Here is a 12,500-nt window from a genome sequence, read left to right as displayed (position 1 = left end):
ATTTAACCGAGGGACATGCATTTCGCAAGGCAACTTGTACAATTACCCGAGGGACATGGCATGCTTGCCAAGGCCGTGGCTTGGCATGCTTGCCAAGGCCGTGGCATGACATGCTGCTGGCCAAGGCCGGGCATGCCATGCTGCTGGACAAGGCCGTGGCAAGGCATGCTGATGGCCGAGGCCGTGGCAAGGCAAGCTGATGGCCGAGGCCGTGGCAAGGCATGCTGATGGCCGAGGCCGTGGCAAGGCATGCTGCTGGCCAAGGCGTTGGCATGGCATGCTGCTGCTGACCAAGGCTTGGGCTTGCCATGCTGCCGGCCAAGGCCGCGGCATGGCATGCTGCCGGCCAAGGCCGCGGCATGCCATGTTGCTGGCCAAGGCCGTGGCATGGCATGCTGCTGGCCAAGGCCGTGGCATGACATGCTGGCCAAGGCCGGGGCATGGCAAGCTGCTGGCCAAGGTCGTGGCATGGTACGCTGCTGGCCAAGGCCGGGGCATAGCACGCTGCTGGCCATGGCCGTGGCTTGGCAAGGTTGCCAAGGCCGGGGCATGGCGTGCTGCTGGCCAAGGCTTTGGCATGCCATGTTGCTGGCCAAGGCTGTGGCATGGCATGCTGCTGGCCAAGGCTGTGGCATGGCATGCTGCTGGCCAAGGCCGTGGCATGGCATGCTGCTGGCCAAGGCCGTGGCATGACATGCTTGCCAAGGCCAGGGCATGGCATGCTGCTGGCCAAGGCTTTGGCATGCCATGTTGCTGGCCAAGGCTGTGGCATGGCATGCTGCCCTAGGCCAACGTGCCACCGCCACCGCCGCGGGCCGCCACTCGACGCATCCCGTGCTTGGCTATGTAGTTTCGATGCCACAAGCCAATGCCACAAGCCAAGCGATGGCATGTGCCAAGCGCCCGCCTAGGCATAGGCGTGGCCTGTGGCCTGGCCATGCTGGCCAGCCTTAAGGGAGGTGCCCCCCCCTTATAATAGCCTGTTAAGCCCTTTTCAATCTGGCAGGAGGAAACATCAAGCATGTTCGAGGAGTCATAATGGGGTTTTTTTAAAAAGTAATGGTTTTTTGCCAAAACTTTCAACATGAAAGTTGTATGAAATAATTTAATACACCATAAAAAAAATTATAAAAAAATATTTGGCCACCGGAATATTTTATTTTAATTTATTTCAATTTTAATACTTAAAAAATAATAAAAATTACTAAAAATACTCAAAAAATTCTAGAAAAATTCCAACAATTATAAGATGAGGCACTAGTAATTATAGTAATTTTTTTAATTATTTTTTTATTTTTAATTTATTTTATTATAATTTTTATGAGTAAATAAATAATTAAAAAGCCCGACGAACGTGCAAAAACTCTTAGAGAAACCCAGCAAGCATCGGATAGCTCGAATGCAAATAACAAACGCAACAGGCAACTTCCGAGGGACATACTTTTCCCAACAAGCTTCCACTGGGGAAAGCACTAGCAACGTGTTCGCAAGTCAAAGGCAACCAAACCGGCTATTACCCGAGGGACAAGCATTTCGCAGGGCAACATATACGTAAGTCAAAGCCAAACCAAATGGCAATTACACGAGGGACAGGATTGCTTGCCAAGGGCGTGGCATGCGATGTTCTAGCCCAAGGCCAAGGCACGCCACGCTGCGGGACAAGGCCGTGGCAAGACATGCGGCTGGCCTTGGCCTTGGCATGGCATGCCGCCGGCTTTGGCTGGGCTGCGTTGGCCTTGCCATGGAATGTTGCTGGCTTCGGATGGGCTGCCTTGGCCTTGGCCTTGGCCGTGGCATGGCATGGCATGCTGCTGGCCTTGGCCTTGGCCTTGGCATGGCATGCTGCTGGCTTTGGCTGGGCTGCCTTGGCCGTGGCATGGCATGCTGCTGGCTTTGGCTGGGCTGCCTTGGCCGTGGCATGGCATGCTGCTGGCCTAGGCCTTGGCATGGCATGCTGCTGGCTTTGGCTGGGCTGCCTTGGCCGTGGCATGGCATGCTGCTGGCCTAGGCCTTGGCATGGCATGCTGCTGGCTTTGGCTGGCAGCCTTGGCCGTGGCATGGCATGCTGCTGGCCTTGGCCTTGGCATGGCATGCTGCTGGCTTTGGCTGGCCTGCCTTGGCCGTGGCATGGCATGCTGCTGGCCTTGGCCTTGGCATGGCATGCTGCTGGCTTTGGCTGGCCTGCCATGGCCGTGGCATGGCATGCTGCTGGCCTAGGCCTTGGCATGGCATGCTGCTGGCTTTGGCTGGCCTGCCTTGGCCGTGGCATGGCATGCTGCTGGCCTAGGCATGGCATGGCATGCTGCTGGCTTTGGCTGGGCTGCCTTGGCCGTGGCATGGCATGCTGCTGGCCTTGGCCTTGATATGGCATGCTGCTGGCTTTGGCTGGGCTGCCTTGGCCGTGGCATGGCATGCTGCTGGCCTAGGCCTTGGCATGGCATGCTGCTGGCTTTGGCTGGGCTGCCTTGGCCTTGGCATGGCATGCTGCTGGCTTTGGCTGGCCTGCCTTGGCCGTGGCATGGCATGCTGCTGGCCTAGGCCATGGCATGGCATGCTGCTGGCTTTGGCTGGGCTGCCTTGGCCGTGGCATGGCATGCTGCTGTCCTTGGCCTTGATATGGCATGCTGCTGGCTTTGGCTGGGCTGCCATGGCCGTGGCATGGCATGCTGCTGGCCTAGGCCTTGGCATGGCATGCTGCTGGCTTTGGCTGGCCTGCGTTGGCCGTGGCATGGCATGCTGCTGGCCTAGGCCTTCGCATGGCATGCTGCTGGCTTTGGCTGGGCTGCCTTGGCCGTGGCATGGCATGCTGCTGGCCTTGGCCTTGGCATGGCATGCTGCTGGCTTTGGCTGGGCTGCCTTGGCCGTGGCATGGCATGCTGGTGGCCTAGGCCTTAGCATGGCATGCTGCTGGCTTTGGCTGGCCTGCCTTGGCCGTGGCATGGCATGCTGCTGGCCTAAGCCTTGGCATGGCATGCTGCTGGCTTTGGTTGGGCTGCCTTGGCCGTGGCATGGCATGCTGCTGGCCTAGGCCTTGGCATGGCATGCTGCTCGCTTTGGCTGGCCTGCCTTGGCCGTGGCATGGCATGCTGCTGGCCAAGGCCTTGGCATGGCATGCTGCTGGCTTTGGCTGGGCTGCCTTGGCCGTGGCATGGCATGCTGCTGGCCTTGGCCTTGGCATGCCATGCTGTTGGCTTTGGCTGGCCTGCCTTGGCCGTGGCATGGCATGCTGCTGGCCTAGGCCTTGGCATGGCATGCTGCTGGCTTTGGCTGGGCTGCCTTGGCCGTGGCATGGCATGCTGCTGGCCTTGGCCTTGGCATGGCATGCTGCTGGCTTTGGCTGGGCTGCCTTGGCCGTGGCATGGCATGCTGCTGGCCTTGGCCTTGGCATGGCATGCTGCTGGCTTTGGCTGGGCTGCCTTGGCCGTGGCATGGCATGCTGCTGGCCTAGGCCTTGGCATGGCATGCTGCTGGCTTTGGCTGGGCTGCCTTGGCCGTGGCATGGCATGCTGCTGGCCTAGGCCGTGGCATGGCATGCTGCTGGCCTTGGCCTTGGCATGGCATGCTGCTGGCTTTGGCTGGCCTGCCTTGGCCGTGGCATGGCATGCTGCTGGCCTAGGCCTTGGCATGGCATGCTGCTGGCTTTGGCTGGCCTGTTTTGGCCGTGGCATGGCATGCTGCTGGCCTAGGCCTTGGCATGGCATGCTGCTGGCTTTGGCTGGCCTGCCTTGGCCGTGGCATGGCATGCTGCTGGCCTAGGCCATGGCATGGCATGCTGCTGGCTTTGGCTGGGCTGCCTTGGCCGTGGCATGGCATGCTGCTGGCCTTGGCCTTGATATGGCATGCTGCTGGCTTTGGCTGGGCTGCCTTGGCCGTGGCATGGCATGCTGCTGGCCTAGGCCTTGGCATGGCATGCTGCTGGCTTTGGCTGGCCTGCCTTGGCCGTGGCATGGCATGCTGCTGGCCTTGGCCTTGGCATGGCATGCTGCTGGCTTTGGCTGGCCTGCCTTGGCCGTGGCATGGCATGCTGCTGGCCTAGGCCATGGCATGGCATGCTGCTGGCTTTGGCTGGGCTGCCTTGGCCGTGGCATGGCATGCTGCTGCCCTTGGCCGTGATATGGCATGCTGCTGGCTTTGGCTGGGCTGCCTTGGCCGTGGCATGGCATGCTGCTGGCCTAGGCCTTGGCATGGCATGTTGCTGGCTTTGGCTGGCCTGCCTTGGCCGTGGCATGGCATGCTGCTGGCCTAGGCCTTGGCATGGCATGCTGCTGGCTTTGGCTGGGCTGCCTTGGCCGTGGCATGGCATGCTGCTGGCCTTGGCCTTGGCATGGCATGCTGCTGGCTTTGGCTGGGCTGCCTTGGCCGTGGCATGGCATGCTGGTGGCCTAGGCCTTGGCATGGCATGCTGCTGGCTTTGGCTGGCCTGCCTTGGCCGTGGCATGGCATGCTGCTGGCCTAGGCCTTGGCATGGCATGCTGCTGGCTTTGGTTGGGCTGCCTTGGCCGTGGCATGGCATGCTGCTGGCCTTGGCCTTGGCATGGCATGCTGCTGGCTTTGGCTGGCCTGCCTTGGCCGTGGCATGGCATGCTGCTGGCCTAGGCCTTGGCATGGCATGCTGCTGGCTTTGGCTGGGCTGCCTTGGCCGTGGCATGGCATGCTGCTGGCCTTGGCCTTGGCATGGCATGCTGCTGGCTTTGGCTGGGCTGCCTTGGCCGTGGCATGGCATGCTGCTGGCCATGGCCTTGGCATGGCATGCTGCTGGCTTTGGCTTGCCTGCCTTGGCCGTGGCATGGCATGCTGCTGGCCTAGGCCTTGGCATGGCATGCTGCTGGCTTTGGCTGGGCTGCCTTGGCCGTGGCATGGCATGCTGCTGGCCTTGGCCTTGGCATGGCATGCTGCTGGCTTTGGCTGGGCTGCCTTGGCCGTGGCATGGCATGCTGGTGGCCTAGGCCTTGGCATGGCATGCTGCTGGCTTTGGCTGGCCTGCCTTGGCCGTGGCATGGCATGCTGCTGGCCTAGGCCTTGGCATGGCATGCTGCTGGCTTTGGGTGGGCTGCCTTGGCCGTGGCATGGCATGCTGCTGGCCTTGGCCTTGGCATGGCATGCTGCTGGCTTTGGCTGGCCTGCCTTGGCCGTGGCATGGCATGCTGCTGGCCTAGGCCTTGGCATGGCATGCTGCTGGCTTTGGCTGGGCTGCCTTGGCCGTGGCATGGCATGCTGCTGGCCTTGGCCTTGGCATGGCATGCTGCTGGCTTTGGCTGGGCTGCCTTGGCCGTGGCATGGCATGCTGCTGGCCTAGGCCTTGGCATGGCATGCTGCTGGCTTTGGCTGGGCTGCCTTGGCCGTGGCATGGCATGCTGCTGGCCTTGGCCTTGGCATGGCATGCTGCTGGCTTTGGCTGGGCTGCCTTGGCCGTGGCATGGCATGCTGGTGGCCTAGGCCTTGGCATGGCATGCTGCTGGCTTTGGCTGGCCTGCCTTGGCCGTGGCATGGCATGCTGCTGGCCTAGGCCTTGGCATGGCATGCTGCTGGCTTTGGGTGGGCTGCCTTGGCCGTGGCATGGCATGCTGCTGGCCTTGGCCTTGGCATGGCATGCTGCTGGCTTTGGCTGGCCTGCCTTGGCCGTGGCATGGCATGCTGCTGGCCTAGGCCTTGGCATGGCATGCTGCTGGCTTTGGCTGGGCTGCCTTGGCCGTGGCATGGCATGCTGCTGGCCTTGGCCTTGGCATGGCATGCTGCTGGCTTTGGCTGGGCTGCCTTGGCCGTGGCATGGCATGCTGCTGGCCATGGCCTTGGCATGGCATGCTGCTGGCTTTGGCTTGCCTGCCTTGGCCGTGGCATGGCATGCTGCTGGCCTAGGCCTTGGCATGGCATGCTGCTGGCTTTGGCTGGGCTGCCTTGGCCGTGGCATGGCATGCTGCTGGCCTTGGCCTTGGCATGGCATGCTGCTGGCTTTGGCTGGGCTGCCTTGGCCGTGGCATGGCATGCTGGTGGCCTAGGCCTTGGCATGGCATGCTGCTGGCTTTGGCTGGCCTGCCTTGGCCGTGGCATGGCATGCTGCTGGCCTAGGCCTTGGCATGGCATGCTGCTGGCTTTGGGTGGGCTGCCTTGGCCGTGGCATGGCATGCTGCTGGCCTTGGCCTTGGCATGGCATGCTGCTGGCTTTGGCTGGCCTGCCTTGGCCGTGGCATGGCATGCTGCTGGCCTAGGCCTTGGCATGGCATGCTGCTGGCTTTGGGCTGGCTGCCTTGGCCGTGGCATGGCATGCTGCTGGCTTTGGCTGGGCTGCCTTGGCCGTGGCATGGCATGCTGCTGGCCATGGCCTTGGCATGGCATGCTGCTGGCTTTGGCTTGCCTGCCTTGGCCGTGGCATGGCATGCTGCTGGCCTAGGCCTTGGCATGGCATGCTGCTGGCTTTGGCTGGGCTGCCTTGGCCGTGGCATGGCATGCTGCTGGCCTTGGCCTTGGCATGGCATGCTGCTGGCTTTGGCTGGCCTGCCTTGGCCGTGGCATGGCATGCTGCTGGCCTAGGCCTTGGCATGGCATGCTGCTGGCTTTGGCTGGGCTGCCTTGGCCGTGGCATGGCATGCTGCTGGCCTTGGCCTTGGCATGGCATGCTGCTGGCTTTGGCTTGCCTGCCTTGGCCGTGGCATGGCATGCTGCTGGCCTAGGCCTTGGCATGGCATGCTGCTGGCTTTGGCTGGGCTGCCTTGGCCGTGGCATGGCATGCTGCTGGCCTTGGCCTTGGCTTGGCATGCTGCTGGCTTTGGCTGGGCTGCCTTGGCCGTGGCATGGCATGCTGCTGGCCTTGGCCTTGGCATGGCATGCTGCTGGCTTTGGCTGGCCTGCCTTGGCCGTGGCATGGCATGCTGCTGGCCTTGGCATGGCATGCTGCTGGCTTTGGCTGGGCTGCCTTCGCCGTGGCATGCCATGCTGCTGGCCTTGGCCTTGGGGCTGGGCTGCCTTGGCTGCGGTTCTTATCACTAGACGTGCGTTGCGTGCGAAGGCGTGCAAAGGCGTGCGCGACCATGCGCGCAACACGCGCACCGTGGTCAAAAGACCACGCGCGCGGTATTCGCACAGGCCACGCTGCCCACGCCGCGGGCATGCCAGGCCGCCCAGGCCGTGCGCATGCCATGCCGTGCTGCCCAGGCCGGCTGCATGCCAGGCCGCCCAGGCCGTGCGCATGCCATGCCGTGCTGCCCACGCCGCGGGCATGCCAGGCCGGCTGCATGCCAGGCCGCCCAGGCCGTGCGCATGCCATGCCGTGCTGCCCACGCCGCGGGCATGCCAGGCCGGCTGCATGCCAGGCCGCCCAGGCCGTGCGCATGCCATGCCGTGCTGCCCATGCCGCGCGCATGCCAGGCCGCCCACGCCCGCGCGCATGCCACGCCATGCTGCCCAAGGCCGCGCCCAGGCCGTGCAAGGCCGCGCCCAGGCCGCCCAAGGCCGCGCCCAGGCCGCGCAAGGCCGCGCCCAGGCCGCGCAAGGCCGCCCAAGGCCGCGGTCCAGGCCGCCCAAGGCCGCGGCCGAGCCGCCCCAGGCCGCAGCCCAGGCCGCGGTCGAGCCGCAGTGCATGTAACCCAAGGCCGCAGCCCAGGCCGCGCCCAACATGGGGCGTACCTGCCACTGCCTTGCCCTGGGCAAGGGAGGTGCCCCCCCCTTATAATAGCCTGTTAAGCCCTTTTCAATCTGGCAGGAGGAAACATCAAGCATGTTCGAGGAGTCATAATGGGGTTTTTTTAAAAAGTAATGGTTTTTTGCCAAAACTTTCAACATGAAAGTTGTAGGAAATAATTTAATACACCATAAAAAAAATTAAAAAAAATATTTTTTTACAGAAAATATTTTATTTTAATTTATTTCGATATTAATACTTAAAAAATAATAAAAATTAATAAAAATAGTCAAAAAATTATGGAAAAATTCCCATAATTAAAGGATGATTCACTAGTAATTATAGAAATTATTAAATTATTTTTTTCATTTTTTTTATTTTATTTTGATTTTTTTATGCCAAATAAGGGCTTTAAAAATTCGAAAAGCTCCAGAAAAATTGCAAAAAAATAGGGAATGACATTTAAAATTGATTGTAGTGCATTTTTAATTGTGTTGCACGGTTTGGGTAAGATTATAAAAGAATCATGTTCAAAAAGATCGATCGAGGCGGTGGCACGCCATGGCCTTGGCCTTGGCCTTGGCCTTTGCCCGCGGCCTTGGCCTTTGCCTTGGCCTTGGCCATGCCTTGCACAGGGACTTGGCCTTGCCCACTGCCTTGGCCTTGGCTTTGGCCTTGGCCTTGGCATGGCATGGCATGCTCGCCGAGGCCGTGGCATGCCTTGCTGCTAGCCAAGGCCGTGGCGTGGCATGCTCGCCCAGCCCGTGGCATGCCGTGCTCGCCCAGCCCGTGGCACGCCATGTTGGCCCAAGGCATTGGCATGGCATGCCGGCCAAGGCATGCTGGCCAACGCTGCACAAGGCGGTGCCATGGCATGGCATGCTGACCAAGACCGTGCCATGGCATGCTGGGCGAGGCCGGGGCATGGCATGCTGGCCGAGGCCGTGGCTTGCCATGCCGCCACGGCCGTGGCATGCCGGGCAACGGACCGGCATGGCCCAGCCCGTGGCACGCCATGTTGGCCCAAGGCATTGGCATGGCATGCCGGCCAAGGCATGCTGGCCAACGCTGCGGCACGGCGTGCTGGACAAGGCGGTGCCATGGCATGGCATGCTAACCAAGACAGTGCCATGGCATGCTGGCCGAGGCCGTGGCATGGCATGCTGGCCGAGGCCGTGGCTTGCCATGCCGCCACGGCCGTGGCATGCTGGGCAACGGACCGGCATGGCATGCTGGCCGTGGCGGTGGCACGACATGCTGGCCAAGGCAGTGGCATGGCATGTAGGCCAAGGCTAAGGCATGGCACACTGTGGCATGGCACGCTGGCCAAGGCAGTCGCAAGGCATGCGGGCCGAGGCCGCGGCACGGCCCGCTGGGCAACGCGGTGGCATGGCATGCTGGGCAACGCCGTGGCAAGGCATGCGGGCCGAGGCCTTGGCATGGCATGCTGGCCGAGGCCGTGGCATGGCATGCGGGCCGAGGCCGTGGCATGGCATGGCATGCGGGCCGAGGCCGTGGCATGGCATGCGGGCCGAGGCCGTGGCGTGGCATGGCATGGCATGTTGGGCAACGCCGTGGCAAGACATGCGGGCCGAGGCCGTGGCATGGCATGTTGGGCAACGCCCTGGCAAGCCATGCGGGCCGAGGCCGTGGCGTGGCATATTGGCCAAGGCTAAGGCATGGCACGCCGGGCAACGCGGTGCATTGGCATGCTGGGCAGCGCGGTGGCAAGGCATGGGGGCCGAGGCCGTGGCATGGCATGTTGGGCAACGCCGTGGCAAGACATGCGGGCCGAGGCCGTGGCATGGCATGCGGGCCGAGGCCGTGGCACGACATGTTGGCCAAGGCTAAGGCATGGCACGCCGGGCAACGCGGTGGCATGGCATGCTGGGCAACGCGGTGGCAAGGCATGCGGGCCGAGGCCGTGGCATGGCATGTTGGGCAACGCCGTAGAAGGGCATGCGGGCCGAGGCCGTGGCATGGCATGCGGGCCGAGGCCGTGGCATGGCATGTTGGGCGACGCCGTAGCAAGGCATGCGGGCCGAGGCCGTGGCATGTCATGCGGGCCGAGGCCGTGGCATGGCATGCGGGCCGAGGCCGTGGCATGGCATGTTGGCCGAGGCCGTGGCAAGGCATGCGGGCCGAGGCCGTGGCATGGCATGTTTGGCAACGCCGTGGCAAGACATGCGGGTCGTGGCATGGCATGGCATGCGGGCCGAGGCCGTGGCACGACATGTTGGCCAAGGCTAAGGCATGGCACGCCGGGCAACGCGGTGGCATGGCACGCCGGGCAACGCGGTGGCAAGGCATGCGGGCCGGGGCCGTGGCATGGCATGCGGGCCGAGGCCGTGGCATGGCATGTTGGGCGACGCCGTAGCAAGGCATGCGGGCCGAGGCCGTGGCATGTCATGCGAGCCGAGGCCGTGGCATGGCATGCGGGCCGAGGCCGTGGCATGGCAAGTTGGGCGACGTCGTGGCAAGGCATGCGGGCCGAGGCCGTGGCATGTCACGCGGGCCGAGGCCGTGGCATGGCATGCGGGCAGAGGCCGTGGCATGGCATGTTGGGCGACGCCGTCGCAAGGCATGCGGGCCGAGGCCGTGGCATGGCATGCGGGCCGAGGCCGTGGCATGGCATGTTGGGCGACGCCGTAGCAAGGCATGCGGGCCGAGGCCGTGGCATGTCATGGCATGTTGGGCGACGCCGTAGCAAGGCATGCGGGCCGAGGCCGTGGCATGGCATGTTTGGCAACGCCGTGGCAAGACATGAGGGCCGTGGCATGGCATGGCATGCGGGCCGAGGCCGTGGCACGACATGTTGGCCAAGGCTAAGGGATGGCACGCCGGGCAACGCGGTGGCATGGCATGCGGGCCGGGGCCGTGGCATGGCATGTTGGCCAACGTCGTAGCAAGGCATGCGGGCCGAGGCCGAGGCCGAGGCCGTGGCACGGCATGCGGGCCGAGGCTGTGGCATGGCATGTTGGGCGACGCCGTAGCAAGGCATGCGGTCCGAGGCCGTGGCATGTCATGCGGGCCGAGGCCGTGGCATGGCATGCGGGCCGAGGCCGTGGCATGGCATGTTGGGCGACGCCGTAGCAAGGCATGCGGGCCGAGGCCGTGCCGTGGCATGCGGGCCGAGGCCGTGGCATGGCATGCGGGCCGAGGCCGTGGCATGGCATGTTGGGCGACGCCGTAGCAAGGCATGCGGTCCGAGGCCGTGGCCTGTCATGCGGGCCGAGGCCGTGGCATGGCATGCGGGCCGAGGCCGTGGCATGGCATGCGGGCCGAGGCCGTGGCATGGCATGTTGGGCGACGCCGTAGCATGGCATGCGGGCCGAGGCCGTGGCATGTCATGCGCGCCGAGGCCGTGGCATGGCATGCGGGCCGAGGCCGTGGCATGGCAAGTTGGGCGACGTCGTGGCAAGGCATGCGGGCCGAGGCCGTGGCATGGCATGCGGGCCGAGGCCGTGGCAAGGCATGTTGGGCGACGCCGTCACAAGGCATGCGGGCCGAGGCCGTGGCATGTCATGCGGGCCGAGGCCGTGGCATGGCATGCGGGCCGAGGCCGTGGCATGGCATGTTGGGCGACGCCGTAGCAAGGCATGCGGTCCGAGGCCGTGGCATGTCATGCGGGCCGAGGCCGTGGCATGGCATGCGGGCCGAGGCCGTGGCATGGCATGTTGGGCGACGCCGTAGCAAGGCATGCGGTCCGAGGCCGTGGCATGTCATGCGGGCCGAGGCCGTGGCATGGCATGCGGGCCGAGGCCGTGGCATGGCATGTTGGGCGACGCCGTAGCAAGGCATGCGTTCCGAGGCCGTGCCGTGGCGTGCGGGCCGAGGCCGTGGCATGGCATGTTGGGCGACGCCGTAGCAAGGCATGCGGTCCGAGGCCGTGGCATGTCATGCGGGCCGAGGCCGTGGCATGGCATGCGGGCCGAGGCCGTGGCATGGCATGTTGGGCGACGCCGTAGCAAGGCATGCGGGCCGAGGCCGTGCCGTGGCATGCGGGCCGAGGCCGTGGCATGGCATGTTGGGCGACGCCGTAGCAAGGCATGCGGTCCGAGGCCGTGGCATGTCATGCGGGCCGAGGCCGTGGCATGGCATGCGGGCCGAGGCCGTGGCATGGCATGTTGGGCGACGCCGTAGCAAGGCATGCGGGCCGAGGCCGTGGCATGTCATGCGGGCCGAGGCCGTGGCATGGCATGCGGGCCGAGGCCGTGGCATGGCAAGTTGGGCGGCGTCGTGGCAAGGCATGCTGGCCGAGGCCGTGGCATGTCATGCGGGCCGAGGCCGTGGCATGGCATGCGGGCCGAGGCCGTGGCAAGGCATGTTGGGCGACGCCGTAGCAAGGCATGCGGGCCGAGGCCGTGGCATGTCATGCGGGCCGAGGCCGTGGCACGTCATGCGGGCCGAGGCCGTGGCATGGCATGTTTGGCCACGCCGTGGCAAGACATGCGGGCCGTGGCATGGCATGGCATGCGGGCCGAGGCCGTGGCTCGACATGTTGGCCAAGGCTAAGGCATGGCACGCCGGGCAACGCGGTGGCATGGCATGCTGGGCAACGCGGTGGCAAGGCATGCGGGCCGAGGCCGTGGCATGGCATGTTGGGCAACGCCGCAGCAAGGCATGCGGGCCGAGGCCGTGGCATGGCATGCGGGCCGAGGCCGTGGCATGGCATGCGGGCCGAGGCCGTGGCATGGCATGTTGGACGACGCCGTAGCAAGGCATGCGGTCCGAGGCCGTGGCATGTCATGCGGGCCGAGGCCGTGGCATGGCATGCGGGCCGAGGCCGTGGCATGGCATGTTGGGCGACGCCGTAGCAAGGCATGCGGGCCGAGGCCGTGCCGTGGCATGCGGGCCGAGGCCGTGGCATGGCATGTTGGGCGAC

This window comes from Camellia sinensis, chromosome 6 (assembly GCF_055761805.1).
Source record: "Camellia sinensis isolate YWXY chromosome 6, ASM5576180v1, whole genome shotgun sequence".
NCBI lineage: Eukaryota > Viridiplantae > Streptophyta > Magnoliopsida > Ericales > Theaceae > Camellia > Camellia sinensis.
Note: the sequence above shows the minus strand (reverse complement) of the source record.